Below are 15,869 nucleotides of genomic sequence, written 5' to 3' on the forward strand. Positions count from 1 at the left end.
TCCTTTTCATAGCATGACAATAAAAACAGATCTTGCTTTGTGTCAGAAGAGGGGACATGACTTCATATGTTCAGCACGATGGGCAGAGTGTGATTTAAAATTAGATGGTGTGTTAATTCACTCCCGGCTTTGTTCTCTGGGGAGTGAGTCATATGACATCTCAGACACAATCTGGCGGAAAGAAACGTCAGTGCTGTCTTCAGAGCGTTACGCAGTTGGCGCAGACAGAGAGTGAGTCCATGTCAGGTACCTGCGGAAGGTGCGCAGAGCCCTTAGTGAATCTCAGGTCTGGTGCTTTCACGTACAGCAGACGGCAGAGTTTTTTTAATTTTGGTACCGAGCGGAGAGGAGATGCACACGGCACTCGAGTGAGGTAACTATATAAAAACCCATTTGTTATCATTCACTCCCACAACATGGACCCGGGCAGTGTTACCACAGCGTGTAGATGTTATAAACCACGGCTGTGGACAGATGTAGTGTGAGCTCAGGCAGCATGTGCTGCTGTTTAAAGGCTGGGAGCTAATTTCCGGTGAATGTCTGCTAGCTAATGTTAGCTGGCTGGATTGTTACCATCGTTTCAGTGCTAAGAGTTAGCATTAGCCTGATAGAAAGAGGCAAACAGTACAAACAGGCTGCTTTACCTCGGACCTGTGTCCCAGGTCACTCTCCGGGGCTAAGAGACTCATGGTTTAGTGTTTGTGAACGTGTGTGTATCCGTGTAAACGCTGTTAGTGAGTGTGCAGGTCTCGGTGAGTGAGGATAGTAGCAGGCTGGCTCTGCTGCCTGATGCAGACCACGTGTAGTCCCTAAGACCCTCCGTGTTTCAGACTGTGGACGGATGGGCGGTATCGGTGCTCTGCCTCACTAACAGCATGGCTTCACTAGCTTCACAGAAAGGCATCATTTTAAGTGGCTTTTCGAAATTGTATTGCTCTTTTCACCCATTTGCTGGAGGCTTCTGGTCATATGCAAATCTGACATTTAGGATGTATGTCCTTGGAAGAGTATCCTCTGCATAATGTTACACAGTATGTCTCTGTTGAAACATTTCACTACTGTTAATTAGTCTGAGCTGTTTGGTATGTATAAATAAATGCTTCTGATGTGAGAGCTTTTGAGCATACATAACAGCTTTTACACGCATCTATGAGCACAGCTGCTGCAGCTACTTCACATTGTTCATTCAAACATAAATGTGGCATTTCACATGTCATCTATTTCACTTTTTGCTGTTGCATTGTAACATTCAAATGTACTAACTTAAGAGGAAAGTAGACGGTGGTAATATTTTAAAGAAACATTCATACCACGCGGCAACCTCTGGTCTCAAAATATGAAGCCCATGCAGAAGTGTGATAAACTGCAATTCATGGAGAATCCACTTGAGGCTGGCTGCAGAAACACAGGAAACCACATACACACCCATTCAAAGAAGACGATCTTTACAGCAGAAATAAACATGTTTACAGCCTGGTTCAAAAAACGGCTTGGCTCTATGTAGCTAATTTCTCTATCAGCATACACTGAATTATTTTCTAACACGATGGTTCAGAAGATATTAAGATTACAAGATTTTGCTCAAATAAGGACATGACCATAGACTGTATAAAATATGGACGTAGTATCCGTGACGTCACCCATCTGTTCCTGAGAGCTGTTTTGAAGCAAATCGACGGCGGCAGCCATATTGGAAATGCTGAACTCAACCAGGCAGATTGTGACGTAGTGTGAACCTCCTAGCCAATATCTATGTGTTCCCGACCGGGAGTCACGTTAGTCATGTCTAGGGATGGGTACCTTTTCACTTTTGAACTGATACGGTACCGATACCCGGTACCTGGGAACCGGTACTGGTACTCAATGGTACCAATTTTCAGTACTTTTATGTGTGTTTATGTGGGAATAAATGTTAATTTGTTTAATAATACAATCTAAAAAAAATTTCATTTAACATACTTATTATATTTAACATGAAATGAACAGAAACAGGATTATATAGGTGATTAGATCTATTAGTTGACACGTGCTCGTGGCGTCTAATTGCTCTTTCGGAAGTTTATCAATGAACACACGTGAACGTCTGCGGACGGGAAAAAGTCAGTTCTCCGTCTCTTTATGATAACATGACACACAACTGACTTGTTGGGCATTCAAACACTCAGGAACAGTTATAAACGTGGCAGGTAGTCGGAGCGAGAGGGTCCGTCTCAACTTAATCATCCTGCAGCTCTGGCTCGCCATGAGTGCGTGCGCCTGTCAGCTGCAGGCTCCGTTTGGCGCGCTCCCGCGCAGATGCAGAGAGCAGAGAGCAGAGAGCAGAGACGTCCATCTGGTCAGTCTTGAACTTTATTACAGGGCGACAAATCGCCTCCTCTTCCACTCCCTCACAGTCACAAGGATGCGTTCAGGTACTGAAACATGGTACCGTTTGATTTTACATGAATCGGTACTCGGTAGTACCAACGCAATTCGGTCGGTACCTATAAAAGTACAGAATTCTGTACCCATCCCTAGTCATGTCCTTATTTGGGCAAAACTGGTAATCTTAATATCTTCTGAACCGTCACGTTAGAAAAAAATTCACCCCCCCCCCCGTACAGTGTGTGCTGATAGAGAGATTAGCTTCGTAGGGCCTAGCCGTTTTTTGAACCAGGCTGTAAACATGTTTATTAATGCTGCAAAAATCATCTTTTTCCATTCATGTCTATGTGCTTTCCTGTGTTTCTGCAAACAGCCTCAAGAGGATTTTCGATGTATTGCAGTTTATTGCACTTCCACATGGGCTTCATCGTTTTAGACCGGAGGTTGCCGCTTGGACATGACTCACTTGACTGACAGGTGGGAACACATAGCTGTTGGCTAGGAGGCTGAAACCCCGCCTCTTTACCTCACACTTTGACGAACTCATGCTCACAGGGCGGGCTGTCTGGCTGACACAGCTGAACAAACATACAATTTTAACATTTACGTTGTTTTAAGTTTACTTTTATGAGACAGGTAATATTATCACTGAAACCTGTTTTTTCACAGTCAAATATAAATTTTCACAATCAAATCTCTGTTTTAAAAAATATTTGAATATATATTCCAATTTAGAATATTCTGGACAGCCCTACTTATAGCAGGTAACGGTCAATCCACTGCGGTCTTCCTTCCTGAAAAAGAGCAGCGAAGCTCGCATTACAACTGGTGGTACGTCTTCAGTGTGAGCAAAGTGGGACGCGGCCAAGCAGCTGGCGCCTGTGAGGCTGAGTTTGGAGCATTAAAACCGTCACCATACACAGGTGTGTTTTTACGCATTTGTGGATCGCACAAGGCAGAACTGTTGCAAAAGTCACGTGAAGACAGACGGACAGCCAATGAGAGGAATGCCTCAGTTGTAGGCGAGGACTTGTTTGTGTTTTTAGGTCATTGCTATAAAACACTTGGACTTTTAAGAGAGTCATCACTAGTATGCATTTGTAACTTTTTTGTGGATCATAATACACATTTGTGGATCTTTGTACACATTTGTGGATCTTTGTACACATTTGTGGATCTTTGTACACATTAGAAGATCATAATACACATTTACAAATACTTGCAACAATTATAGCTCCATAGCAAAGCCTCATCTTTAAAAACCCATTAAAATGTACACACAAGCTTGTCGTATATACAATCTTTTTCACATGATAAGCTTTACACATTTAATTTTTGGCATGTGATGAAGCTAGAAAAGTTATATTAGCAGTATGCTTGTGAGCCACCTGACCCAGTATTAGAATAATTTCTTCCCTCACATGCTTTCAGATAAATTTTTCAGGAGTTATCGGAGGAAAGGGAGGGAAATATTAGCACTCTGGAAATACCTAATTGTCTTTTCAACACAAATGGTGAATGTCTGAAATATAACTGTTTCCTCTTCCTGAGAACTGTCAACCATGATCAGTAAAATGACCATTATGTGTCATAAACAGTGGAAGTCCCCTTGAAAGTGTTAAGCTGCTCAATCAAATCATATTCCTTTGTACCAGTGCTGTTTTATGAGTACAACAGACAGCTGGGCAGTATAGCTTAAGGATAATATGTGGAGACTGATGTGTTATTGTTCATTTTAAATGCTTGCAGTGCTTCAGGAATAAGTATGTCCTTTGTAACGTGGTAAACATGAGCCCCTGAATAGGTTTCTTTGGTAACGTGGTAAACAACCTCCACTGATCATAAGGTTTATGTCTCAAAGTATAGCTGCAGGAATGAGCTGCAGGGCAGCGCTGAAGAATCAGCGCTTATGGGAACTAGCAAGTTGATGTGTTTTGTATCACAATGAACTTTTCTAAAGAATATCTTCAGTACTGTTCATGAATCATGTTTGTCTGAGCAGGTCATGTGGGAAAAGCAGGCTCACTGTGCGACAACCCAAGCTTGTTCATGAAAAGATTTAAAAGATTTCTTCATTACTTTGGGGTTCAAGACTTTAAGGAAGCACATGCATTAAAATACCCCGGATTGAACAGGTCATGTTTTGGTTAAAAATGTTTTTTATACAGACCAAAGTGTCTTGAAATGTATCAGGTCGATTCAGGAAAAAGCTTTTATAGAACATTTTAATGAATCAAGCCCAAAGCTGAAAATAACTCCAGAACAAAAAACTACTTCCAACAAAACCTACTTTACTTAGAAACTGTGTGGGTTGTTGTATGTAGAAATGAAGCCAATGCAGAAGTCTTATAAACTGCAGTTTCTCAAGTGTCCGCTTCAGGCTGGCTCCAGTAGTACGGGAAACCACACAAACCCAAATTAAAAAGCATCTTTACAGCAGAAATAAACATATTTACAGTCTGGTACCAAAGACGAGTGTAGTCTGGATAGATCGTGTCTCGATCGGCACACACTGTACGGGGGTGAATTTTTTTCTAACGCGGCAATTTCAAAGATATTGAGATTATGAGTCTTCCAATGAGAGGCACAGCTGACTTGATTGACAGGTGGGAACACTGTAGCTGTTGGCGAGGAGGCTCAAAGCCCGCCTTTTTATGTCACACTAGCTCGACAGCAGTTATGTTGAGTTCAACATTTCCAATATTGTCCCCTCCGACGATTGGCCTCAAAACAGCGCTGCAGAAACAGATGGGTGACGTCACAGATACCATGTCCATTATTGATGCAGTCTATGGTTGTTGTATGTCTCTGTAGCTAAATGTAACTGAATATTAATGCCTCTTTGTTTATCTATATGTCACTTTTTGTTTAAGAATAGTCTTCTACTATTTAAGATGTGTGAATTGGCATTTGCTCACAATAATCCAAATTTCAGTTTTACTGCATTGTAGATATTCATGATAAACAGATGAATGAATTGAAAATGATTGGTGTAAACAAGTTGTTTTTTTCTCACTCACTGTGGTTACATTTCACCTGTAGGATGCCCATCTGTGTATAATGGGAAAGGCTCTTACACCATTTTGGTGCAGGTGAAGCTCAAGCTAGCTAAAACATAAAGAACAGCAGAACGGCAATACAACTGTGAGTTAAAGTAAATCATATTTTAATGTGGGTTTGATTATTGCACATATAGTTATTGCAGCATTTGACTATGTTGTTGCACTACATAGTTTTCTCATATCCTGCAGCCTATCTGCTTTTAACATCACACTTAATTCAAATCTCATGTTATTGAGATTAAGACAAGTATTTTACAATCCTTTACATTATAGTCTGTATGACATAAGATAAAACCATATCAGGCATGGACTACAAACCCAACCTAGTCTCAAAAAGGAACTGCAGTCCTTGGCGCCTGTAATGAAATCTGGGGAAGAGTGTGATGGAGAATGTGTAGAAAGCACCTGTGAGCCTGAGAGTTGAGACCTCATTAAATATTTCATTAACTACATCTATTCCTCAGTTAAACGCCTTCTTTGCATACATTTGTCTCTTGGTTCCCTGCCAAGTCCTTAGGTCCTCACATGTCATGCAGCTGTTAGAGATGAGTCCCTTAACCTTTCTGTAAATAACCTAAAGCAGTTATCTGTATGAGTTTGCTAAACAGCTTTTTCTCTTGAAGTTAATGTTACCCATCTTGATGCCTCACAGTCCCTGCCCTAAGTGAAGGTTACTGTTGCTGCCAGCTGCTGGCTCCTAAAAAGGATTTAGTATACACAGGCCTGGCTGCTCTATTTGTTTTAACTGCTCCCAGTGTCCACAATCTTGTGCACATGTAACACTATTCCCACGCCACTGCTGTTTATGATAAGTCTCGATGTAGGCAGAGCGGTCTAAGCAATGCAATTGAAGTATTAGTTAACGAGTACATCCAAACCAACCTGAGTCTTTTCTGCAGGACTCAACAGCCTTCATTGTTTAATAACAGCATGAAGCTCTAGGGCTGTCTTTATTATAGAAGTACTAGGGATGTTGTTAAGAATAGACTTGAACACATTTTTCAGTTTGGATTTTCTATCACGTGGAACAAACATCATGTTGTCTCATATTTGGTTCAGCTATCAGGGAGGTGTTTTAAGTTTAAAGCATGTTTGGATGTGAATCAGCTGTTAAAGGTGTTGCACACAGCTGAGATGCTGCTGGATGCGGCTGATGTCTCCACGAGCGCTTTTTTTTCTCTGCCGCCGGACTGATTATGATCCGGTTGCGCTCCCGACTGACAGCTGACCACGTTCACAGTGTTGCCAACTCCTCAGTGAGGAAAGTAGCTATTGGCTGGCCTAAAAGTTGCTAGAAGTCGCTAAATGACTTTATTATTTGATTTGCATAATTTGAATTGTAATGGACGCTGTAGGAGAGAAGAGTAACGTTGAGGGAGAGACAAAAAGAGAGTAAAAACACCCTAAATATGTTTATAACTACACTTAGGAGCCTAAAACAAATCATAGTGAAACATTACATTTTTCAACCAGAACATTTTCAAGATGTTTATTGTTTACAATCTACATGAACTATCTAAATGGACCAAAAAGAGACAGTAGGCGGGATCAGCCAGCGGTGTCGTCGTACATGCGTGATACATTAACAATCTGGAGGCTGATGGGTGAACGCCTCCTGCTCTGAATGCAGCTAGGAGGGACTCACGAGAAATCCACTGCTCGATGGGAAGAGTAAGAATGATACATGCTTTCATGTCAGTCTCCAAAAGTCTCCATTTAACTCCAGAAAAAGTCGCTATTTCGAAAAAGACTTCAATCAAACTTCAATTGATTGATAATAAAGCTATGATAGAAAAACTATGTTTTCTGAAACATTTCTTTAATTTTTCAAAAGTGAGTTATCTGTTTTTGCAAATTAACTCTTCGCTTTTAGTTTTACAAAAGTCTGAATGATTTGCTCTGCAGGCCTGTGCTCCAGTGCTCTGAAAATTGAGCCTTTTTTTTTTTTTTTTTTTTTTTTTTACTGTAATGGTTGCTTAAAAGTTCTTCTTTGGTCACCATATTACAGGCTACGGTGAGCAAATGTGCTAGCTCTTACAAACATTAGCTTCTTTTGCTGACTTACAGCTACAAACACACACTCTCACACACTCTCACACACACTCACATGAGTAGGTGGTCAGGTGGTAGCTCCCTGAATGCTCAAACATGCAGACACACACGTGCCTCCCCTCCTCCCTGTATAAATTAGTTAAGTCACCGGACTCATTAGTCTCTAAACATTCAACCTGTTAGTCATATCAGTGCTGGCGTGAATATTTAGTATTAGTGTGGTTTGAAGTCCGACCCTCTGAGGGGTGTTTTTCTCTAAAGGTAAGCATCACTCCGTGCTTTTCTTTGACATGTGCACAGTGTACTCCTCAGATGATTGTTCTGTTGACGTGTCGTGTGTAGTCTAGCCTTGCGGTCTTTTGCTCTTTTACACTTTGATGAACATGTTTCCAGGCCACAGAGCATAAGTCACACACCTGCGTCTGGCCAGCCTGGCTGTGATGCACTGCAGCTTCTTACTCCAGGACTAAATTCAGCATTTTCTATTTGCATCATTGTCAAAGTGACTCAGTGCCCTCTACCTACAAAACCTTTCCTAAATGTGTTATCTGTTGCTGTGTTTGACTCAGGAAGAAGTTCAGGTCAGAGTGCCTGATTACATCAATTCAGTTTAAACCTGTTTGTCATGGTTGCAGGGTATTTGCTGAGGAGCTTGGTGTGGCTGCAGTGTTTACTCAACAGACTTGTTTAGTAATACAGTCTGCATAAGAAAATCACATGAACATTACCGCTTGAGCCGAGTATGTGAGCTGGAAAGGTTTGACTCTTGCGGGTCATTCATTTGTCGTCTTAGTTAATGCTGAGCTGTTGGGAATGTAACATGTTTCTGCACCTGAATGCAGCACTGTTATCACTCTTGCTGGGAAAAGATTAAAGCTTTCTACACTACCGTGAGTATGCCAGGTACTCGAGTCAGGAGATTTGCAGGGAACCTACCGCACAGCTTCAGACAGATTCCACTGAACAGCTACTTTTGATCAGAGGAGTGCTTATTTGAGCTCTAAAACGACTGCCTTGAGGGTTGTTCTTTTCTTTAAGTGTTTTGCAGAAGTAGTAGGTGGATGGCAATGTAATGACTAAAGTGCTGTGTCCACAAAGAAGAGGTGTATGTATACTTGTCAGAGGTTCTTGTGGATGGTTGAGATAAGTTGTAATGATTTTTCATTATGTCTGTTAGTGCTGGTAATGTCATGTGTCTGTCTGAAGACAGCTGACAAGCTGTTCTTTCTTTGAGCTGTCTGCAGCGAGTGTCAACAGAGATACTCCACTCGAACTCCACTGTTTTATTTGTCTCTTACTTTACCGGTTTCCTTGATAAGACAGCAGATTGTTTTGCTCTCAGATTCCCACAGACCATCTGCTATGAGTTGAATCCACGTGGGCACCGACATAACCTTTAATTAGCATAACTCAGGCGCCGCAACAAAAATATGCCGCTCTGATATGGTAAGGCTGTGATGGTGACAGAAATATTGAAAGGTAGAGTTACATCAAGTCAAACACGGGAGATTGCAAGCTTCTGCCGTGACCTCGATGTTCAAGTTTTTCCTTTTTTCATGAAGTTTGTTCCCTCTGGATTTCAGCTTGGATGGGATTTTATTGGATGTTGAATAACTTGTGATGCAACTAAAGGTTAGCAAGTAATTCTCCCTGCTAACTGTTTCTTTATCTTCCAAAGATTAGATTCATACATTTAGAAAAGTCTGAGTCAACACGCATTTTGTTGTTTGACTGAATTGTCATACAATGCATTACAAGCAGCATTATTAAAGGGAGCCAAATGACCCTCTAAGGTCACTAGGGATGTAAGGATGTAAGGATATATCACAAGACGGTAAAAAATTGATACAAATAAGGGTGGATTAAAATCGATTCAACAATATTAGTATCTGGATATTATTTTTAAACAGTAGAGGGCGCTATCTGCATTATACTCCGCTTGTTCAACATTATGAAGTCTCTTGCTGCTCTCATCACTCTCTGAGTGGAGGTGTTTGAAGTTTAAAGCATGTTTCAGAATCAGCTGACTGAAGGTGTTGCTCACAGTGGAGACGCTCAGCTGGGGCCTGCAGCTGAGTGACAGGTCTCCACGAGCACTTTTTCTCTCCACCACCGGACTGATTCTGACACCTGACCACGTCTAAATGTTTATTTTTCTCAATAAGAAGAAGAAAACTGGACACTGAGTCCAAAATCTGATCCTGTTCAGTTGTCCTGTTGCAGTAAATCCACATGTTGTAGTCTGAGTCTTCACTCTATGACCATGCGTCCACAGAGATTATTAATAAGCTGCTCCTCACGTTGATATTCAGTGTGTTAACATTTAAACACCTCAATATGATCTGTAGCTGTTTAATACTGTCAGTAATATTCACTGTGTCGTGAAGGAACATTTGATTTAGGGGAAAAAAACTCATTTGTTATTATTTCTGACATGGAAAACATTCATGTTTTTTTAATGATTAAATGATAATTGATCGTTAACATTTCCAAAGATCGATCACGGAAAATACTTGAAATTTACATCCCTAATTCAAAGAGATTGACCTTATTTGTTTTAATATTTAATACTTTCATTTGGGAATTGTTCACTCTCTATTTCTCTATAATTGTTCTGAAATTTTCCAACAAGGTATTTTTGTACAGTGATTTTAGATTTTTTGCAAGTTGTGGAAAAAAGTGTGCAGTGGTTTTATTTGAGTTACAACACACCTTCAAAATGAAAAAGGATGACTTTTTTTACAAAGAAATATAAGAGAACATATATATATTGCAACTGTCCATATCTGAGAATTGAAATAAAATAAAAGTTATTTTTGAGTTTATTCCAGTTTTCTATAAAATCATGAGTGAATCGTATCGTGAACCAAAAATCTGGACTTGAATTGAATCCTGGGTTGAGTGTATCCTTACATCCCTACTCGTGATGCAAAGAGATGACAAGTAATTCTCCCTGCTGACTGTGTCTTTATCTTCAAAAGATTAGATTCATAAATTTAGTAAAGTCTGAGTCAACACGCATTTTGTTGTTTGACTGAATTGTCACACAATGCATTACAAGCAGCATCATTAGGTCACTCCAGGTCACCCATCTGTTCAAAGTGAAGTAAACTGGAGGTAAAAAAGAAGACTTGTGTGTTACAGTTAAATCCTAACTTCTGAACTAAACCTCCAAGCTGGGTGAAGTCTTAAAGTTCAGCCTTTTTAAGTGGAAACAATAGCTGCTAAGTCATGTAATCAGGAGTTACACTGCCAGTTTGGGAACATTTATTTGGCTCTCAACCAAAAGACAAAAAAAGACAATTTAGAGGAGGAAAATATTCGGAGTCTATAAAAGTAAAGTCCTCATGAAGCGTGGAATTCAAGGGCTCATCTAACTTCCTGTCATCCAGCTGTCACAGCAGAAAGGCCCCCTCCCTTCCCCACGCTGCCTGGGGGTCAGCTCAGGCTGGTGCCTGCTGACGGTCAGGAGTTGGTGAGGCCTTTGCACGAGATGCCAAATACTGACTTGAAAGTAACAAACTCAAACAGCGCTGAAGGAATGACAAATGACAAAAAGGCTCATGTCTTCCTATTAAAGAGGAGTGTATTCGCCTGTTTGATTTTGACATACTCACTTTACTGTTGGAGTGAACATGTTATTTACTGATTCTACAAAAGTGATGCTCAGATCATAATTGGACATAGGATCATTTTTTTTACAAGATAATTCTTAGAAACTATCATGTCATTTTTTCCTCCATGGATATATTTTAACTATATTCTGTAGTCTATTCACTGATTATTAGTCATTTTGCATTAAAGTATGCATATAAGATCAGTGGCTAGTCCTGGAATATAATAATAAGAAGACACTTCTGGGCTTCTTTCTTTCCCCCTGCATACAGCAGCTTGAAACTAACATGACAAAGATGTGTTTGGACATGCGAGCATCATATGAAGCAGCTTAGGGGAATAATAAGCGTGAGAAAACGTACTTTTGAAGGGGTTCTGTTGTCAGTGATAGGCTGTGAAAGATAAGGAGTGGATTTTGATGCGTGCAGTAATGTAAAGAAAAAGCTCTTACAAAAAGGATTCATCAAAGTTTTCAAGTTTAGCTCTGTTATTTGGTTGTTTTGGCTTTCTCAAACTGAAATGTTTTAAATCAACTTACAGTCCTTTTTCCTGAATCTCATAGTTTTTGGTTTAAAGGAACACTTGTTTTATATTTCGTTATGGACCATATAGGTGTATTGTTTTGTTATTTAGTGCTTTATAATTAAGGTGTTGATTTTTTTTGGTGTACTGCTTTAAGACATTTAATTTGGTCACAGAATCATGGCCAGATCTGTGTCTTGTCAGTCTCTGATCCGTCACAGCACCGGATCTGATAGGTTTCTATTCTAGTCAATGTGTTAACTTCCATTGGATCCACTCCGTTGCGTTCCGGCTGCGTCTCTGATCCTGCAGGTCGGAGTCCTCCGGATCAGATACACAAGACTTCTATTTTTACTGGATGCCAAGGCATGACGCATCAATCTCAACAGAGCAGATGGAGCGGGACAGGAAGTCAGGTTTCACCAAAACAAAATGAAAACATCCGGTTAATTTTCAGAATAAAACACTCCGTGTTATCACCAGATCATATTTCACTTAACTACAACAACAAACTGTCATGATGAGCGGAGCCAGGCCTGGAGTCAACAGGTCAGAGGTTTTCAGAGGACCAGAGAGACAACATGGATGAATGCAGTAATAGTCGCGGGAAAACCTCGGTCACATGACTCCACCTGTCGGTGGTCCTGCTCCATGGTGTGTTCTGAAAACATAACCAGTGGGTGATGACGGACGAGAGACGGAGCGGAGACGGACTGGACACAGATCTGGTGGAAGTCCCGGGTCATAGTGCATGTGCACTTTTTTAAAGCGGCTTCATTTTACAAATAGCGATGTAGGAGCGAAAGCATGTCAATCAATCAATCAATCAATCAATCAATCAATCAATCAATCAATCAATCAATCAATCAACCTTTATTTGTAGAGCACCAAATCACCGCAAACGTTATCTCAAGACTCTTTTACAAACAGAGCAGGTCTAGACCACTCTATGTCAAATTATGAACAGAGACCAACACCAAGACAGGATAAGTTTCAGTCTGACCCCACCTTAATCCACCATGAGCATTGCACCTCACAGTATTTAGCTAGTTACAGCGGAGAGGACAAACTTCCCTTAACAGGCAGAAACCTCCAGCAGAACCAGACTCGTGTCAGACAGTAACCTCTGTAAGTTCACTCTCTAAATGACTACAACATAACCGGATCAGAAAAGAGTGAGAGACACTGAAGGCAGCGTGATGCTGCTGGACAGGTTGAAGTGGACTCCAGTCTCTCTGCTGCTCTGACGTTCTGACGCTCTGACATTCTGACGCTCTGAGCTCAGGGAAATGACTTTTAGTACCAGTTTTTAGAGTGGAGTTGATCAGGTGCTGATCTCAGCGCTTCTCTTTTCTTTGAGTGCAGTCATGTTTTGACCAACAGTGGCCCCCTTAACACTGTATACACCACGAAGCCCTCTTTAATCACAAACGGCAGAGTTAGCAGCTCAGTTAACAGACATGGAGGTGATTTTGTAACTACTAAAGCTCTCGGCCTAACGGCATAATATGACATCATCTCATCTCTCTATCTATTTTTGTACTTTTCCCACTAAACCGAGAGATTAAACAACAAAGTGAGAGTCCTGCTGTGAACAGGCTGTGTGAAACCTCTTGATTTTTTTATTTATTTATCAGTGTGACTGTAATGATTGCATCAGTTCCTGTTCTACCCGTTCTTTTTTCTGTGCTGCAAGAGAGTTTACAAAAACATCCTTGAGAATCTGCAGATTAGGATGGCAATGAACTGAAAGAGACTAAGTCACTTCTATCACATTTTTATCCAACATTTTTTATATTTATATCAAGAAAAATTATATCACAATATTTATCGTTATCCAATTATCGCCCAGCACTACTATAACCTCAGTTAATTTGAAACATGTTTTGATTTATTATTCTTATATACAGTTTCATGCTTAGTCTTTATGTGTTCGTCTGTCATATTAGACAGAGGTCTTTCATCAGCTGGGGGTCATTGCATCAGACATTGTGTTAGCTTACTCTCACCACGTTTGAGGCTTAGTTGGATTATTCACATCTGCTCATCTCTTTTAAAATGGACATGAAGCAGAGCACTTGAAGGGAAGAGGAAGCTGCCTTTAAGTGCTAACCTTCCAACAACAATGCTCTGCAAATCAGTTCTAAATGTTATCAAAAGAAGTCTGCACTAATACATGTATTATAGTAGCCATGACCTCTCTGTGGTGATAGGTTTTAATCATTTTCAGTGGTTGTCACAGTGCTCACCTTGTGCAATCCGTACCCTGAAGCACTGCTTTTGTCATGAAAGTGGAATTTTTCTACCAGCTAAAAGTTAAACGAGTGAAGATTAGTGTAAATTTAACTTGTCTGTTCTCTTTGATGTTTTTCCAGAGTGCCTAATTCAGAAGAGTTGGAAATCCCCCCGCATACCATAGCGTCAGGACTGGGGGTAAAGCAGGAGGAAAGGTATCACGGTGAGTTGACAAGTTATTGTATTTCACTGTATGATGATAGGAGTATGATGATAGGATTATGTAATAGTGCTGTGATGGTGATTACATCAACAACAACCGTGAGGATTCAGTCAAGGAAATCTTTTGTTCTTGCATAAATATCACCTTTAAGGAGACATACAAATACTTAGGTGGACCACATTCAATGCTTTTTTTCCCTCAAGAGGTGACAATCATGTATTTAAAGACAACAAGTGTATACTATGAGCTACTGCTGGACGATACTAAAAAAAAAGTTATCACAATAAAATATTTCATATCAGTCGATATCGATAATTATCATGATAAATATCAAATCATTATTTTATTTAAATTTTCAAGTCAGATTTTTGTTCCTGAGTGAAAGTTGAAGAAACCAGACAGTTTGTTAGTTTGTATCTGGATTTAGTTTCTGATGAACTTCTTGAATCCATCATTTCTGACGGTGCTAACAGGAAGCAGGTTTAGTTTGTAAATTCTTATTTTTCTCAGGTTGAGGTTATTTCCATAATTTGATTTAAATTTACAGCAAATATCAAATTGTATTCTGTGTGTCAGTTTATAGAGTATTGTTTTGAGTTGTGCTCTCCCCTTTAAGGTTACTAAGGGTTACAGGCAGAGTGATGTTGTTTCCCACAGTGCAGTGAATGCATCACGGTTATTCAGTGTTCAGTTGTCCTACGGTCGTGTTGGACATTAAACGTGTGCACAGCAGAAGTAGTATCTGTTCTCTTCCTTTACCCACATCCTGAAAGTATATTTAATGAAGTGTAGAAGTTAATAGTTAACACAGAGTTGACTCAGTGTCAGACTAATGAATCTGCTTTGAGCTGCTAGGTTTTGAGTTTTCTGAAGTGTCGCTGTCCCCTGTTTCAGCTGTTTACATTCTGCTCCGAACATCTTTAAGCCCCACCTACCTCTCACAACACCTGCAACATGATTGGCTGTTCAATGACGTCTTCTTCTTCCGTCTAATGTTGGTGGCAAATAGTGTTTAAGGCTCATTAGCGCCCCCTCCATTTGAAGTGGCCAGGGGGTGTAATTACATGTTTATTTATAACAAAAATTATTTATTTTTTATTAAAGTGTTGTTTAACGATACAAAACGGGTGAGACATGACAATACCATACACAATATATAAAAAACACAGTGAAAGAAAAGACAACAGGTGAACTTTTTTTATTGCATTTTTTCAGTATTTCTCTGTTCACCACTAGTTAAGAAATTATATATGAGTATTACAAAACCAACAAAGAGAAGAAGAAATTTTTTTTTTTTTTACAAAATAGTAATAATAATAAAGAAATAATAATAATTTCCAGTGCAAAGGAAAAGGAAGATAAAATTAAGAAAACAAGGTAAATAAATCAAAATAAAGAAAGAATATTTTTAGATAACTTAAATAAAAAACATTCTCGAAGACATCTCACGACCCCCCATTTGTGTCTCGCGACCTCCCACGGGGTCCTGACCCACACTTTGGGAACCACTGCTCTAAAATACACAAGATCCAGGCATCCACAGTAACAAACAGCATGCATTTAATTAAAGGAAGAGAAAAATGATTCCTTAGTTTAAGAGTTTTAAAGCAGATAATGTACTGCAGAGGAGAAAATAACTTACAACAGGGAAAATATATCCTCTGTACATGTCATACAGGTAAACAAATATATAGCAAAATATTAATATAGAAATATATATATCAAAGTTTACAATGATTACCATTTGTTCTGTTTCATTTTGTAATCACATAGTCATCAAATTATCACTCTGAATC

The 15,869-nt window shown here is 39.7% G+C and overlaps 1 protein-coding gene across 2 annotated transcripts in view; it reads left to right on the plus strand.

Moving 5' to 3' along the window:
• Positions 1 to 206: 206 nt before the first annotated feature.
• slc39a10 (solute carrier family 39 member 10) overlaps positions 207 to 15,869 on the plus strand; it is a 41,300-nt gene continuing 25,637 nt past the window's right edge. For both annotated transcript variants that reach the window (XM_034693518.1, XM_034693519.1), the window contains exons 1-2: positions 207 to 373; positions 13,991 to 14,073. The gene's annotated coding sequence lies outside the window, so the exon portion shown is untranslated. The remainder of the gene's footprint in view (positions 374 to 13,990; positions 14,074 to 15,869) is intronic.

Source organism: Notolabrus celidotus, chromosome 10, assembly GCF_009762535.1.
Source record: "Notolabrus celidotus isolate fNotCel1 chromosome 10, fNotCel1.pri, whole genome shotgun sequence".
Classification (NCBI taxonomy): Eukaryota; Metazoa; Chordata; class Actinopteri; order Labriformes; family Labridae; genus Notolabrus; species Notolabrus celidotus.